Genomic DNA, 15,996 nt, shown 5'->3' with positions numbered 1-15,996 from the left:
ATGGAGTCTGTTAGAAACCTGTACGTTCAGGCGTTCACTGTCTCACACGTTACTTCTGCTCTCTCCTGCCTCAGTGTTTGACATATCAGCTGAACTATACATCTTCTAAATTATCTTCTTTTCTTGTATTTTGATTGTGTGCAAGGGCATCGAAGAAGTCTGGAATCTTACCAGCAACCTTCGCCACCGTCTGAGTTACAGCCCCCGCTCGTCATTCCTGTTCTTTACTCTTCCTCATTTCAAGTTTGTATGAATATGCAAACAGGTGCACAACTGTTATCATGCTAATGCTTATGTTGTAAATATAATTTTTGTGCATCTGTACGACATGATGAGTCTAATCTCAAAAACACTGAGCGCGATGGAGCTCAGATGGGAAAAGAAAAGCCAGACTGTTTTCCTACTGACGCTGGAAGTTGCCTGATCTAGTTCAAGACCTTTTAGTTTAGTAAAGAAATATGACCGGCGTCCCAGTCACAGGTTTGTAAGTCATAGGTTTTCTGGTCTTTTATCTAATATTCATTTTCAGAAGGCTGCTGAGGAGGGAAGTCGAGAGGAGAGAGGGCGAAGCGAGGGAACGTTTGCAATATAAGGCTTCAAATGTGCTGAGAGAGGTGAAGGCACTTGTCTCGAGTAAAGCCCTTGTGTGTGTGTGTGTGTGTGTGTGTGTGTGTGTGTGTGAGTGTGTGTGTGTGATTGTGTGTCCATGTACGTGTTGGAGTTGGCAGCAGCTCCGGCTCCTCTGGCCTTGATTAGACGTCTCTCTTCTGTCCACATGTCACCGAGCGAGGCCGGTGACATGTGGAATCGCGCTGCCATCTCGCCCGGCGTAAGTGAGGACACATGCTGCCTTAAACCCCCCCCCCCCCCCCCCCCCCCACTTCCCTTCCTCCTTCCCTCTCGCTCCCTCTCGCCGTGTTCAGGTCAAAGCAGCGCTGAGATCAAATGCTCGCCCCGGGTTTGCGGCATTCCTCAATAAAAAACAACGCGCAGGAGAGAAGGAGTGGAGGAGAGGCGAGAAAGAGAGGAAATCAAAAGAAATGGGGTGAGACGTGCAGACGGGGGACCGGAGGACAGAGGTGGAGGTGGAGATGGTGGGAGCATACGGAACATGTGGGAGTCGTCGGGCCCTGATTTGTTTTTGTGGAGCTTCATTTTGTGGATCAGGACTTATCAAATTGCAGAATGGAAACATGTCTCCGAGTCGGACCCACCGGCTTATTCACCGTCTCTCTCTCTCTTTTACACAGCGTCCTTCAAAGGGCAATAAAAAACCATGATGTGCTAAGGTCTGGTTGGAGCTAACGTAAACAATCCTCCGTCCCTCTTCAAGAGAAAGGAACAGGGAGTTTCTGGGGTTGAGACTCGGGCTGCTGGGCTACCTGAGGCCAAGCATTCGAGATCCGCTGTGACAAATGTGGATGCAAAAAATTTGTCAAGGATCAAAGCGGTTGAATAGATTGCGATCGCATTAAAACAATTAATCATGAGATCGGGACAAAAGATGGAAAGAAGAACTTTTCCAGCTCCTGGTCCAAGTCTTTGATGACACAGCTGGAATCTGGTGACGCACTCGGCTCCACGATGTCAGAATGATTTCACAGGTTTCTACGCCCGCTTTATTAGAAGGTGTGAACCCGACGTCTCAGATGGACCACGCCATTTAGGGGATAAACCGAACCCGGGTCTTGTGTATAAGGCTGACAGATAGTTGGATGGTCAGCTGGAGAGAGTGAGTAAGAGACGCAGACGTGAGAGGAAGACGAGCACTGAAACCTAACTCGGCCGGGGATGAAGTGGAGAGATCTACGGTTTAATTCTACGGCTTCACGTCCGTGTGTGTGTGTGTGTGTGTGTTGCCGGCTTGTCGGTGTGTGTGTTGTGTGGCTGCAGGCTGCAGACACACAGCGCAGACACTGGAGTGTGTTTTAAGACTCCACATCTGGTGGATGGGCTCGGGTAGCTCCGTCTGTCTGCATATTATTATTATTATATAGTATGAAGCCTTTGAACTGAGCAGCCACCGCTGACAATCACCAGACTCCGACTCGCGGGGTCAGTCCCTGGTTTTTAGAAAAGGGAGACGGGAGCAGTTCCTCCTCTCTAAGTGCTCTTGTGATGTGAAGATACAGTTTGTATGATGTGTTGCTTTAGTTTAGATGATCTGGTTTCCTGATGATACATATAATACTTAAATAAAAACTCTTATTCCACAGTTTCAGGATAGAGCTGTTCATCCATTTTTGTGTATTTTTCCAACGTGGAGTAAATCTGTGTGTTGCTTCACAAAAACCTGCAAACCAGCTGCACCTTACAACCATTTCTTAACGTGCACCTGTCAATACTTTGTGGGAAACAGACCTGATATCTCAATGAACTGCTCCAACACACTTTGAACTACACAAGACAAGAAACTAAAACGTGCTGTTCCCCCAGGTGCTTCTCAGTGGCTGGCAGCATGTGGAGAAGCACAGAGGCGTTCTGCAGGTTTTCACCCTGTTTGTCTTGCAGCTGTTCTCTGTGACAGCTCAGACAAAGACCTGCTGGAGACATGAGACGCACCAGTAACATTAAAAAGACTTGATTCTGGTTCTCAGCGAGGATTGGAAAGGGTGTGCATGGACCAGATGTGGCAATGAGGATTTTGCTAAAGGCTTGTTTCACGTCGGGACATTGCTGTATGTTTGAAAACCCAAACCTTTCAAGGAACACACAAAGAAAACAGACCTGCCAACTTCTATTATTTTCAACCTCCTATGAAAACACAAGGAATCTGGTCTCTGGTGAGTGTTACACTCTAAATGACAGTAAAGGCTACACAGTGAAGCTAGTCAGTTTTTCTGCACAGCACGAAGCATAAATCCTGAAATGCATCATCAAAGATTTTTTGCAATAAGCCGGAAGATCACAATTTCTAAATATGAAAGAAAACTTTATAGAAAACTAAACTAAACTAAACTAGTCAAATTATACCAACAGCTGCGATTTCACACAGATATTTGGAGGTCAGTATGCGAGCTGTATGCGTGTGTTTATTTTTTCATGTGTGGATGTGTGTGTATGTATGGAGCGCATGCATAAATACAAACAAACACACACACACATTGAAGCTTGGTCTCACACACACACACACACACACACACACACACTAACTGTTCTGTCAGTCCCCTGATTTAAATCACTTGCAGGCTCAGAGTTTTCCCTGCTCTCCAAAGGCCTTATTACTCCTCCTTTGTTTGACTGGAGCGTGATCTGAGCTCGGGGCCCTTTTCATATTCTTTCATTACTCTCCAGTTAACACACAGGAATGCCGGAGCGACTCTACGATCCACACGTCTCATACTCGTGATTGTTTTTGCTAGAAATTGCAATTCTGGCCGGAATTCCACGACTGGTGTTGCGCGCCCGGGGTCCGGTGATTGAGACGGCCTGAGTACGTGGTGTTCTGAACACAGCAAACCACTGACTCTGCACATTTGAATGAAAACATGCTGCAAAACAGATTAATATGGTAAATGTCTGCAAAAAGGGTTCCGAGTTTGGATCTAATTTTGCGCAGAAACTCACTCGTGTCACTGAAGTAGTATCGTGCACGTCAAACACGAATATTCAACTCTTCTTAATTTCGGTGATGGGCCCCATGAGGCCCCTTTAACAAGCTCTGAGCCGCTCAGCTGCACTGAGACTCCAGTATTTGTCAAGGTGACTGCAAGGCTAGGTTATTATATTAAGAGCCTCAGTGCTCTGTCCATTCTTTCAGAGCAGATGAGAAAATAGCCAAAATAACTGTTGCTTATAAAAGCACAATAGTGGCAACTGTACCATTCATGAGCATCTGACCTTTCATAAGAGGCAGAGTGACAGTGAGGCAAGACATCTGGGCCAAGAGGAGAAAATGAGCAGTCACTCAGCCGATGAATAGATCTTTGTATCATCTCCGAGGCAAGAGGAGAGGAGAGGAGAGGAGAAGAGAGGAGAGGAGGAGAGATGGAGGGACCTGGATACTAGAACATTGCAGGAATGCTCTCCAGAGTCCAGTTTAACCAGTGAGGATCCGAGCGGCTGCCTCGGTGCCGTAAATCCACTGGAATTCCGAGTGTGCCCGCCGCCTGAAAAACAAAGCCTGTGTTTTCCCTCGGCCCTGTCGTCTAATCACTTGCACATGAGGGGAGGATCAACAAAGCTGAAGCAGAGGAGAGCGAGGGACGGAGGAGAAGGGGATGAGCGGAGGAGGCCACTCGGGGCCAGAGCCTTTGATGCCCTCTCCCTCTTTGAAGCTTTCCAAAAGTCGGGGTGGACGGAGAAGACGACCGAAGAGGCAGACCGGCAAGAACAGACAAGAAAGAGACAAACTAGGGAAGCACCGAGCAGAGACGACGAGGAGGAACAACATTGAGCCGCATGCATCAGGAGGACTCTGGCTACCTGGTCTGTGACCTCCTGGCCTCTGTAGAGGGACGGCTCCTACAGAATGATCCAGCTTGCATCACCAGCTTGTCCCGCTATTGCCTTTTGCCTTTCTCATTATTGCACAATGAATCCTGGGATAGGTGAGCCCAAGATGATTCACCTTTCATCGCTCGGGAATAGAAGGTCAAATTTGTCGGCGCATGTGAAGGAACTTTCCACGTGAAGCATCCTGGTCAAACAGCCTGTGAGGCAATTAGTCTTTAAATTAAGCCTCCTGACGATGTGACCCCAGTATTGGGACATGGCTTAAAGCTCATTTATACTCAATATTAGATACAAATACAGAAACTAACTGATGGATCCTCACGTCCGTGCATCCATTTTGTCCATATTAGTGCAAATCTTCTGAAAGCTTACGAAAAGGGACTAAGAGAAAGATGGAGCATAACCACTGAAAATCATCTAGGGGGCAGTGTAGCCAATAGCTCACTTGAGATGACCAGAGACTTGAAGAGTTGGTCAGAAGTGACAGGCGTCTGTATGACGCTACTTCAAATCTGCACAAGGACAAACAGCTGCTTTTTCCTCTTTATCACAATCGCCTCAACTTCGCCATGTTTGTTGACAGAAATGTTGACCTCTGCGCTGCCCTCTAGTGGAGTAACCTTAAACGTATAATTTTTCGTACTTTAAGGCAGAATAACTTAGCCTATAAAGTACGTTGGAATATACGAGACAACACAACCTCTTGAAATGCTGCGACTTCCACCAACTTTTACAACGCTATCTTTACAAGACAGTCTTCTTTCCATGTCATCAAAACATGATCCAACTCTCCATCAAGCGGTTCCTGAAACAATAAACGTCTGTGCATTAAACCTGATAACAATCCCCACGTCGGGGTTAAACACAGCCGACCATCACTCCAGTTCACTCCAGGGGTTCTCCTCCTCTTTTCCCTCCACAACAAAAACCAACCCTACAGCTTTGGTTGGCGCTTTCCACTCGTATCCATCCCAAGGAAAACACTGTAAAAAATAACAAGCATCGCGGGCCAGGACCGTTGTTGTGCTTTACCAGATTCATTTTTCAAACTCTACACCCATTTCATCACATATTTAATTTCAGATTCTCCTGTTGTGCTTTCGGGCTGCTCTGTTCCGTGGTAATGCGGAAATCTTTCAACGGGATCACTTGAAAATGAGAGAGTCCAAAGCCAAGTTTCCTCTTTGTAGATGTTTTCCCTTGTCATGACAAAGTGGTGAAGTAAGTGATGTCCTCTCTGAAATGATTTAATTAGACTCGAAACCTCAGAAAACGAAACGCGGTGTTTATTTTGTGCAGTGTGTTTTTCCGACTGCAGACTCCACATCAACGCAGCTCAGATCTGTTTTTAAACGCGACTGGTGAATTAATTTACAAACAGGAACCAACTAGTGTTTGCCTATAAATGGTGGTGAAAAACACTGCACGTGTAACGTACAGTATCTTCCTGAGGAAACAAGTGAGACAAACCATGTCCTCTTGCAGCGGAGACTTTGAAACACTCCAGTCGAAGGCCAAAACCTTCCGCAGTTAAAATGAATTACAACCATTTTGTCTCACTGAATTCCCCGAACACCTCTCATGTCCTATTTGATATTTTATTTGTGTGTCTGCTGTGCTTCCTCCCGTCTCACTGCAGTAATCCACTTATACGAGAAACCTCCTCCCCCCTTTTCAGATGTTATTCCCTCGTTGTCCCGTTGGACGTTTCACTCGACGCTCGTGCAAGTCGTCGCTTACTCGCAAACTCCAAAGAGGGAGAACTGTGATTTATAGCATCAGTCCGAACATGGAGGAGGTGGGAGCCACAGTAAGGAATTCTGGGTAATGTGGAGAAACTAAAACACAACAGCACGAGGCACAGAAATTAATTCCGTCTTCTTCGCACAGGCAGACACATAAAACATTGCAAACATGCAGCCTGAGCTTTTTCTCACACACACTTTATTACTTTTCATTATTTCTTTTCATTATCTCCGGTGCGGCCAACTCCAGCCCCGTGTTGTTCTTTTGGCTGAGCAGCACACTGCTGTAGTCCAGCGTCCTGAAAGACAATCCTCCTGTGATTCAGTTTAAAATGAAATATAAGCTGAAGCAAAGACTAAATGTTTATGCTGAGATATACAAGCCAAATGTATGCTTACAAAGTGGAATCTTAATTCAACGCAACCAGGAAACACACAAAAAAAAACCTTCAGGCTGCCACACAGGAGAAATATCTCAACTAGCGAGGAAGTGAAATTCATCTACAACACAAACATAAACAGGCGCATCGTCACTCTAGTGTTTCAGACTGGATTAACCAAGTAGTAGAACAACAAAGCCAAACGCTCCTCTCTGACCCCAATAGGAAATCCCAACGTGCCCATTGCACGTGATGGAGGCATGAGACCTTGTGAATGGGCATCACATTCCTCAGGTTGGCCCTGATGTTCCTAAGCCTCGTGTTTGTTTGAGTCTACGCTCCTCAATCCCCATGGAAAACTCATTATTCTTGCAATATTAGCCACCTCACATTCTGCGAAATCCCAGAAATATCCCATCATCCCTGCGCGGAGGCTAAACTGGGCGAGCGACCGGCGCCGCAGAGAACGCCGGCCGCGATCCAAGCGTTGGACCGTTAACTCTCATCAAAAGCAAAATGATGAAGTGGCCAATAAAGCCGAGGATGTCTTTGTGGAGCAGTCGGTGCTGTTAGAGAGCCATCTGGCCCGTCTGACAGAATCCACATTCATCACACTTCATCAATCCACCCAAGACAAGTACATTAATATCGACTTAAAACCAAGGACGACAATAAACAGATCTGTTAAATCATCCAAATAAATGACAAAAAACTACCGCAGTGAGTTTGTGTACTTCCGCCCGCTAGGACCGTTTCAGTCTACGTACTTTATGTTTCCAGGCTCCACTGCACGGAGCCGGGGAATAGACCCAAGGACCCGGGGCAGCTCCGGAGCCAGAGAGCGCACATAGATGAACTGTATGAATGTGTGTGAATGTAAAACTGTACTGTAAAGATTATTGTGTGGTCATCAAGACTAGAAAAAGTTCGACCATTTACCCTCTGCAGCCCCGGCTACAGCGCCACCAAGGTCAGGGCAGATACCCAGGGAGCAGGGCATAGATCCACTTAGCCCCCCCCATCGCCTAAGTTTAATAAATCTGTTGCAGTCTGAGTTTACACATGTGTCTGATCACACTGTTTGTTTGTGTGTGTGTGTGTGTGTGTGTGTGTGTGTGTGTGTGTGTGTGTGTGTGTGTGTGTGTGTCTGGTGGTCTGTCTGTGGGAGGAAGAGGGAAAAGTCAGCAGCATAGAAAGAGTGTGTTTGTTTGTGTGTGTGTGCGTGTGTGTGTGTGTGCACTATTACCTATCCCTCAAGTTACGTCCATCGGCTTATAGACATCAATTTGCTGCCGGACAAAGTAATTGTGTGACTATACAAAGCAAAGTTAGTTGTTTCCACCTATGACTGAACTTTGTTGGGAAGCGGAGACCTCACAATTCTCTACGCAGGAAAAACCCTGAAATCATTTTCAAGAGGCCGAAAATGTGTTCGGCGAGGCCACCGTGACCTTTGACCTTTGACCAGCCCAAATCCAATCAGGTCGTCCTTGAGTTCAAGTGAATGTTTGTGCCAGCTGTAATAAAACTGCCGATGAGCGTTCACATCAACACCTTTGATAAGAAAAATGATTTCAAACCTCGACATCATCAGTGTTTCACGATGCCTCCACGTGAAGGAGCTTTTTACATCATCTGCCAATGATTCACATCGTCTCCCCCGGAAATTAAAGTAATTTGCAGAAGTTTAGTCCAAATTATGACCCGACTGACAAACCACAACTCAACACCAGGCAATTTTGACAACACTGTTGTTGCCTGTTATTATCTCTTCAAAGTTTGGGCCAGAAACATCCACCATTACACAAATGTTGTGTTACAAGGAGCCCTAATGGTGATAATGGTGTCGTACAAACAGCATGTCACAAACGACCCGACAACAAAGCACCGAGTGAAACCAGACTCACAAACTGGAGGAGCTGTAAACGTACGTAAAAATACCAAACTCATCGCCTCGGATGCCACAGCCCCGGAAGCCGCTTCACACTCGAGCCCCCGCTGAGTGGTAGTAATGATGGAGAATGTGTCACTCCGGGCAGAGCTGCTATAAAAAGCCGAGGCCTGAGTCGCTCCACTTGTGGAAGGAAAGGAAAAGAAGAAGGGGAACCGTCTCTCAAGCTGCTGTCTAACGGATTTGGCTCAGACGTACAGCCTGGCAGTGCCGGGCCTGCACGGAGCCAGATCCGATTGCAGGGTTTACGCACGCTGCAAACATTGTCATTATCCCCGGGGACCTTCGGAAATGCCGTGCCCTGGAATAACTGCAAATAATAAGCGGGAATAACTGGGAATGTCTGCTCGTTCCCCCCCACTTCTGTGATTTATGAATGGCGGTTGACGGTTCGTGCCAATGCGAGGGCGATGGTATATTATGACTGTTTCTCGGGGGCGGATCAACGCGCCCGCTGGTTTTTCTGACTTTGGTTTTTAGCTTTGCACGTCATTTGGAGCGGCTTTTCACGAGCTCGGGTTTTGGGCCCTGCAGAGTGGATCCTCTCGGTTTTACTGGCGACTCGAAAAAGCTGTAAAACCGTGTGGAAACCAGAGGAGGGGTGAAAGGATGGGGGCGGGTGGAGAGGAGGAAACAAAGATCAAGGAGAGAAAACACCGTCATGACAAATCAAACCAAACTATGTGTCACAAAGCACTTTCACCCTGGCAGTTTGGGGGGGGGGGGGGGGGGGGCGTCCGATGCAAGAGAGAGGAGAAGTCAAAGGAAGCTCATAAAGGCAGCGTGCATCTCTTTCATTTTCACACTGGGGCTGTGGCTTTTTTTACAAGCCGAGCTGGGAAGCAGGGGGAGTGGGCGAGGCAGGAGTGAGCCCCCCCTGCCCCCCCGGGGTTCGATCCCAGGTGGAGACGGCCCTGTTCCTGAGCAAAAGGATTGCGTCACCCAGAAGCTTGTGTTTAACACAACTGAAGGGGCGTCCATGAAAATCTCTTAATGCTCCATATAATCTGCCGTTATCTCCAAACATGACACGCTCCCCCGATGAGGAGGCATCTGTGAGCGGAGAGGGAGTTGGTGTTTTGTGAGGCGTGTGAAGCTAAGTATATTTTCTTTGCACACGGGGGGGTGGCGGGCAAGTTGTGTGGTATCGAAGGGGCGGGCAGGTGAGCTCATTGGCGTTTGGGGGTGTGACATGACGTGTTTACAGGTGTGTGTGTGTGTGTGTGTGTGTGTGTGTATGTGTGTGTGTGTGTGCGCGCCTGGAAAAATAGTTTAATTGTCTTTTCTCTTGTCAAACCTGTAATTTCACACTTTTAAGTCGAGAGTTAAGAAAGACTGATCATTATTAAATAAAGGTTCCGTGTGGACATGAAGGAGATGAATAAACAAAATGAAAAGGAGTTGATGACGGGGTGTTTCAGCATGTAGGTGTGTATGACTACCTTATTATGTGTGTGTGTGTGAGTGTGTGTGTGTGGGGGGGGGGATAAGAGCCGCTATACAAAACAAGCCCCGGGGCAGTGCAGGGCTAATAAATCTCTGTGTGTGTCTGTTTGTGGTTGTGTGTCAATCTCGGAGCTCTTTGGTGGGTGGAGGATAAAAACACTGATGTCAAACTTGATACGGCAACAGCTGGAAAGTTCACTCTGCCTCCGCCCCCTGCACGCTCTCCCTCTCTGTCTCACCTACACCCCCCCTCAGGGCAGTTGTTCTGGTTGGCGTGCGGCTAATTTTGGCAAAGTTCTGCCGTCTGTCTGCTTTTCAAGGGCGTGTGCATTTCTGTGTGGTTATTCTTTAATGGTATCTTTTGGACCAGTTCCACTTAAACAATAAGTCTAATAGCAACACATACTCATACTCTCACCGGGCTCGGGTCCAGAACCCCACGCAGCTTCGCACTTCTTTTCTTTCTGGAGTGTGTGTTCGGGCAGGTCACACATGATTAACAAGATAAGTGCCTCTTCTCCATGAGTTCACATCGGACATCTCTGAACCCCTGTGAGCACTGCAGGGAAATCTAACCACAGGGATGACACAAGGCCCCAGAAATGTTGGCCCCTGTCTGAAGTGTGTGATGAAACCGAACGAGGAACCACATCAACATCACGATCGTTCAACATCATCTCAGACGTCTCCGGACGCTTTCTGGAGCCTGCGAGACGAAAGCCAAGCAGACGGTTATTTACTGCCTCGCTGGACTTCTCTGAACTGTGAGTGGAGTAGAGGACAAACAGTGCACTCCTCTTTTATCTTCACCATCTCTGTTCATCTCAAACTAAAAGCCGAGCTGCGTCTACGAGCTCGTCCACTTCTTCTGGCGACATCCAGATCAGAGCCGAACAGACATGTTATTTTAAAGATAGAACAATGCAGATAAAAAGTGCATTCATTTCACCCTTTTATGTTAAAAGGAGGTTTGCTTTCTGAATTCAAGTTCTGTCTATTTTGTTGGATGTGTGTTTTCTTTTTATGTATAGCTATTCATAATAAAGTTCCTGAAACTCTTAACACAAAGCCTTGATTGTATTTCTTTGACATATGAATTTGATAACAACATCATGAATCATTAAGCCGGCCAAAGAGCTCACTTTACTTCAAGATTAGTAAAATTCTTCATGTCCACCTATATTATTTCTTTTGACAAAAAACTATAAACGTTCTTCCTGCTTTTGGAAGAAGAACCGTTCACTTCGGTATAGGACATGTTTAACTCTCCTGCATCGGTGTCAGCATTGGCCCCCAAGAATCCACATCAGTCGCACTCTAATCCCGACTATTCATAAGGAACTCTGAGGAGACCCTGTTCTCCTCTGGGTTCACCCTTGTCACCATCAGTTCACATCCCACCCTGATGGAAACCCCACAGGACCCAGCAGCAACATTCCTGCTTGTTTTACAACCTCCTCTCTGCTAATGGTGGAGTCTCCAGCGGCCCCCCCCCGCTGCCACTCTCTTACCTCTACACACCCAAACAACACATGGGAGAGATCACACATCCTCACATTATCTGTCTGCTCATCCTTCTTCCATCTTTTTCTTGGCAAAGCTTTGGAGCCGAGAGCATCGATCAGGGGTTTTTGTTTTTTTTGTGAGCTTGGGAGGAATGTACAAAAACAAGATGGTGTGTCATATCTGCGAGTGGAGTGGAATTCGCGATGGAGGCGAACAATGAGCCGTCTTTATCCTCACGTCCACTCAGGGTGGTGACAGCCGGGCTGATGCTGAGTGCAGCCCAAAGATTACAAATCCCCTGTGTGTGTGACGTCGACTCCCATCTAATTGTGTTGACTTGATGTCCTGCTAATTAATCATCGGATTCCAAAGCACCCGGGTGTATGGACTCGCTCAGCGTCCCAGAGCGGTCTCTGCATCGCTGTCCTTCACAATGTGTCTCCTGTGCATTTCACAGTAATGCAGGATGAAGCACTGAGACATTTTGACGCAATTAAAAGCAGCAGCAGAATCCGACGGCTCAAACTCAGATTGAAGGTTGATAAGTCCAGGAATATCCGCCTATATGAGGCTCATATATCTTGAAAAACTTAAATCTTAGCAGCTTTACACTAAGCACGACCGCGTAATCACAACAATGGCGACAACTACTCATTCTCCGGTCCCGGGTGGTGCGAAGTCGAGCTTCACCGAGCTTTGGACAAACGGGTGAGCGGCCCTTTGTGCAGGTTCTGTGGCCTGAGTCCTGCAGATGCTCTTAACTTCACTATCACAGCTTCAGTTAGAAAATCCTGGAACGAGCATCATCAGTCTAAACAAACAGCTCTGGGAAACTGCAGTGACCATTCTCACCGTCTTCTGACAAAGTCACAGGGAAAACGACCGATCAAAACTAATCAATAACGAAATATGATCCCTCACTGTCGCACTGAAACACACAACAAACCCTTGGTCCTTGCACTTTGGTGCGTGAGGACGAACTCAGACACGTCAACAGCCACAGCAGGCAGGGACTGAAATTTAATTAAATGCTTGGACGGAGAAAGAAGCGGGCAACAGCCCTTTAATTAGCCCTGCACTCAGAGGAAGTTCACAAACTTTTTTACATTAAAACTTTATTAAGTTACACGCGTCTTTGGTTTAATGCCCAGAGCTCTGTTAAATCATATTTATAGCACTTACTGTTAAGGCCGTGCATCTCTGGGGTAATGAACATGTGGTAGTGTAGATGACAATGTCTCATTCAATCATACAAGCACACACACAGACATACACACACAGACGAACACACACACAAAGACAAAGGGCCTATTGAACGCAGGGAGGTTCATAATATAGGCAAGCTGGAGCTGAAAGAGAGAACACACAACCGGGTCCAGAGTCCTGGTGAAGCCGGACACTCGATAGCTGCTCCCGGGCCTGTTTGTGTGAGATTGAGACATGGATACGTTCTAATAAAACAGCCGACTGCATCCATGCATCCAGCGAGTCGAAAGGTCACACCTAATAGGTCAACCTCCGACAGATGGGCACGGATAGAGAGGGTGGTGTTTGTGAGAGAGTGTGTGTGTGTGTGTGTGTGTGTGTGTGTTTGGGAGCTGATTCCCACAGAGCTATTTACGGGAACAGGCAGTGCCCCTCTCTCACCCTGCTAATACACACTGATATAAAAAGGTCAAGTGAGAGGAAGCCGTATATATGCTCACCTCATTAAGGACTCAGATTGCTAGGGAGAAACACGGTAACGCGACAATAAAGGTAGAATGACCAGTTGTCAACAGGGTTGTGCAGCCGCCTGATCCTTGCGTTATTTTGTGTGAATTTGAGTTAAAGAGGTGTGTGTGTGTGTGTGTGTGTTAGGTGGGTAATTCTGTACCATGCTAGGTTTATCATCCCTCTCAGGACAGCCCCTGTTCCTACAACTTTAAATTACTTCCAGATCAGCAAGGGGATCAGTTATCTCACACACACACACACACACACACACACACACACACACACACACACACACACACACACACACACACACACACACACACACACACACACACACACACACACACACACACACACACACACACACACACACACACACACACACACACACACACACACACACACAGGCATTATGTACAGTATAGCATGCCTGATAAGGGCGTGTTGTTCCCATCCACATCCCTCTGCCAAGTCCTGACAGGAGATACAGTAAACTGGAGCTCTATTGAGTCTGCATGAGCGTTCATGTGATCCCTCTGTGAGCTTCACCTGGACTTTCCTTGCAAAATGAGCAAAGATGTCACTTTAATCCAGGAGTAGCACATTCATGTCCATCAATGTTATTTCTAAGTCAAGGAATTAATTCTATAATGAAAAGTTGGTAACCTTCTTCCAGCTTTTGGAAGAAGAACCTTTCATTTTGAAACGATTCATTCACCTCCGCTCAAAACAGACAAAATAAAGAAAAATGGAACAGGTGGAAAAGTGGGAATATCGTTCAACGTGGGTCAAAGGCCGAATCCAAACACAGGATACGTTATTTGCTTTGGCCCGACACGCAGCTGGGTACCTTCTACCTCATCCTCTCCTCCCAGTTCCCCCCTCTTCATCTGAGCGGCCCATGAAGGACTGATGCTCTGCTGGAGGAAGGGGGGAGTTCATAGTGAGACTTGGTTCAGCTGTTGCCTTTGGCTGAGGCGAAGAGCTACAACAAATTACACATCCAGAGAGACTGGGCAGAGACACTGTATTTCAGTGTGTGTGTGTGTGTGTGCCTGTTGGGTGGGTAGATGTAGATAAGGAGGAGAAAATAGATCAAAAGACAAATGAATGGAACTACTTTTGAAAGAGGAGCTCGTTTTCTGTGACTAAGCCAAAGAACACATATCTAAGAGACGTCCACTTGATAAACTTTGCCAGGTGAAAAAACACAGATGCCATATTTATTTAAATTCAACCTAATCCTGTTGCGTTCCCACTTCTCTCTGATGTCTTTGCTGCTTGAATTCCCCTTTTTTTGGCCGATTCAGTGAAATAAACACTTGGAAAATAAAGATTATGCTGCTAAAGCTTAAAAACGCTCAACAGTTGGATCTCAAATTCTGACTGTTTCTATCGCATAGAGGTCTGAATCGAACTGAAATGTAAAGAAATGCTTGAAATCACAATATACCACCTAGAAGAGCATCAGAGCGTCTGAAGCAGTTTCCCCTGGTGATCCAGCAGAGGGCGCTCACTTTCAGTGTGACCTTTTGCATGACCTCTTGACCCCGTCAGGGAAGTAAATCAGTAATGTCGCGTTGTTCTGCTACGAAAATGGAAGCAAACAGCCGGCAGAGGCTAGATTCAAACTCAATCATAGTCACTCGAACTTGATTGAGTTCGTAAACTTCTTGCTTTTAAAGTCACTGTTCTTTTACCCGTTGACTCTGTGGTGTTACATCGTAGAGAGCAAAGGTTTGCTACTAAAGATTTCTCTTTGTCAGCTCCCCCCATCTTTACAAAGGAGCCGACTAGAGAGGCATGAAGTCAACGGGCCGAATGCCTAATCTTAGTGTGCAGAAGATATCTATGAAGATTATCACCGGCTATTGCTTCCTCGACTTGACCAGTCCAGCGACCCACACCACCTGGGAGGTAAGTCTGGAGGGAACCGGGGGGAGGGGGGGGTTAGATAAGAACAGGCTTGAAGGGTTCAGAAAGGGTCGGGCCTTTCATCTCTACACACGGGGTCACGTGTGTCACAGGTGAACACGAGTGTGGTATGTGCGTGTTATCATCGCTTCATCTCCACGTGCTTTGAGTCACTTTCCCTGATATCCTCCTCCTCGCCCTTCTCCCTTCTCTGACCCACACGGGCAAACAAGAACAAACAAATAAGCAATTTTTTGTGTTAAAGCCGAAATAAACCACGACATCATCCGTGTTTATATCGTTCCACTTTAAGCCTCGATTTATGATTTATGTTATTCTCCACCGGGAGGAGTTTTTCACAGAAATCTGCGAACCGCGTTACCCGCTGTGAGTTTCCGAAGAAAGTCTCTCCCTCCTCGGACAGTTGTGTTCACACATCCAGCCGCTCCAGAGAATGTCATGATGAGTTCAGTAAATGTCTAAAGGCATTTTATGTAACATATTAAAGACTTATTCATTCTAACTGTCCTAGAGGGTCTTTACGACTCCGACCTAGGGGGTGAGAAAGTTGTCTGTTTCCTCTTGAGCAGCACATGCAACAAAGAAAACTTGTGTTGTGTTGACGCGCTGCACTGAGTCAACGGTGTAATGTCCTAATTCTGAACACTCCTCCTGGCCAAAGCCTCGTCATGTGGGTCCTCACTCACCAATCACACCAAGAGCACATGAGGGAAATCCAGTTAACAGCTTTTTCTTTTCTTTTTTTTTTTTGCAGGGACTTTAACAGTGAAAAAAAATAAAAAATACCCCGACCTCGCTAATACGCCCGATGGGTGCCAAAATACCAGGATCACCACAATTAAATTAACAGTCTCCAGCACTT

General features: G+C 46.6%; 1 protein-coding gene across 1 annotated transcript in view; it reads right to left on the bottom strand.

Annotated features, from left to right (window-relative positions):
- The window catches only part of ror1 (receptor tyrosine kinase-like orphan receptor 1), a 113,639-nt gene that overhangs the window by 48,602 nt on the left and 49,041 nt on the right, over window positions 1-15,996 (bottom strand). The gene's annotated exons all lie outside the window — the stretch shown is intronic.

Source organism: Platichthys flesus, chromosome 9 (genome assembly GCF_949316205.1).
Source record: "Platichthys flesus chromosome 9, fPlaFle2.1, whole genome shotgun sequence".
Lineage (NCBI taxonomy): Eukaryota > Metazoa > Chordata > Actinopteri > Pleuronectiformes > Pleuronectidae > Platichthys > Platichthys flesus.
Note: the sequence above shows the minus strand (reverse complement) of the source record. Positions and strands in the feature narration are given on the sequence as shown.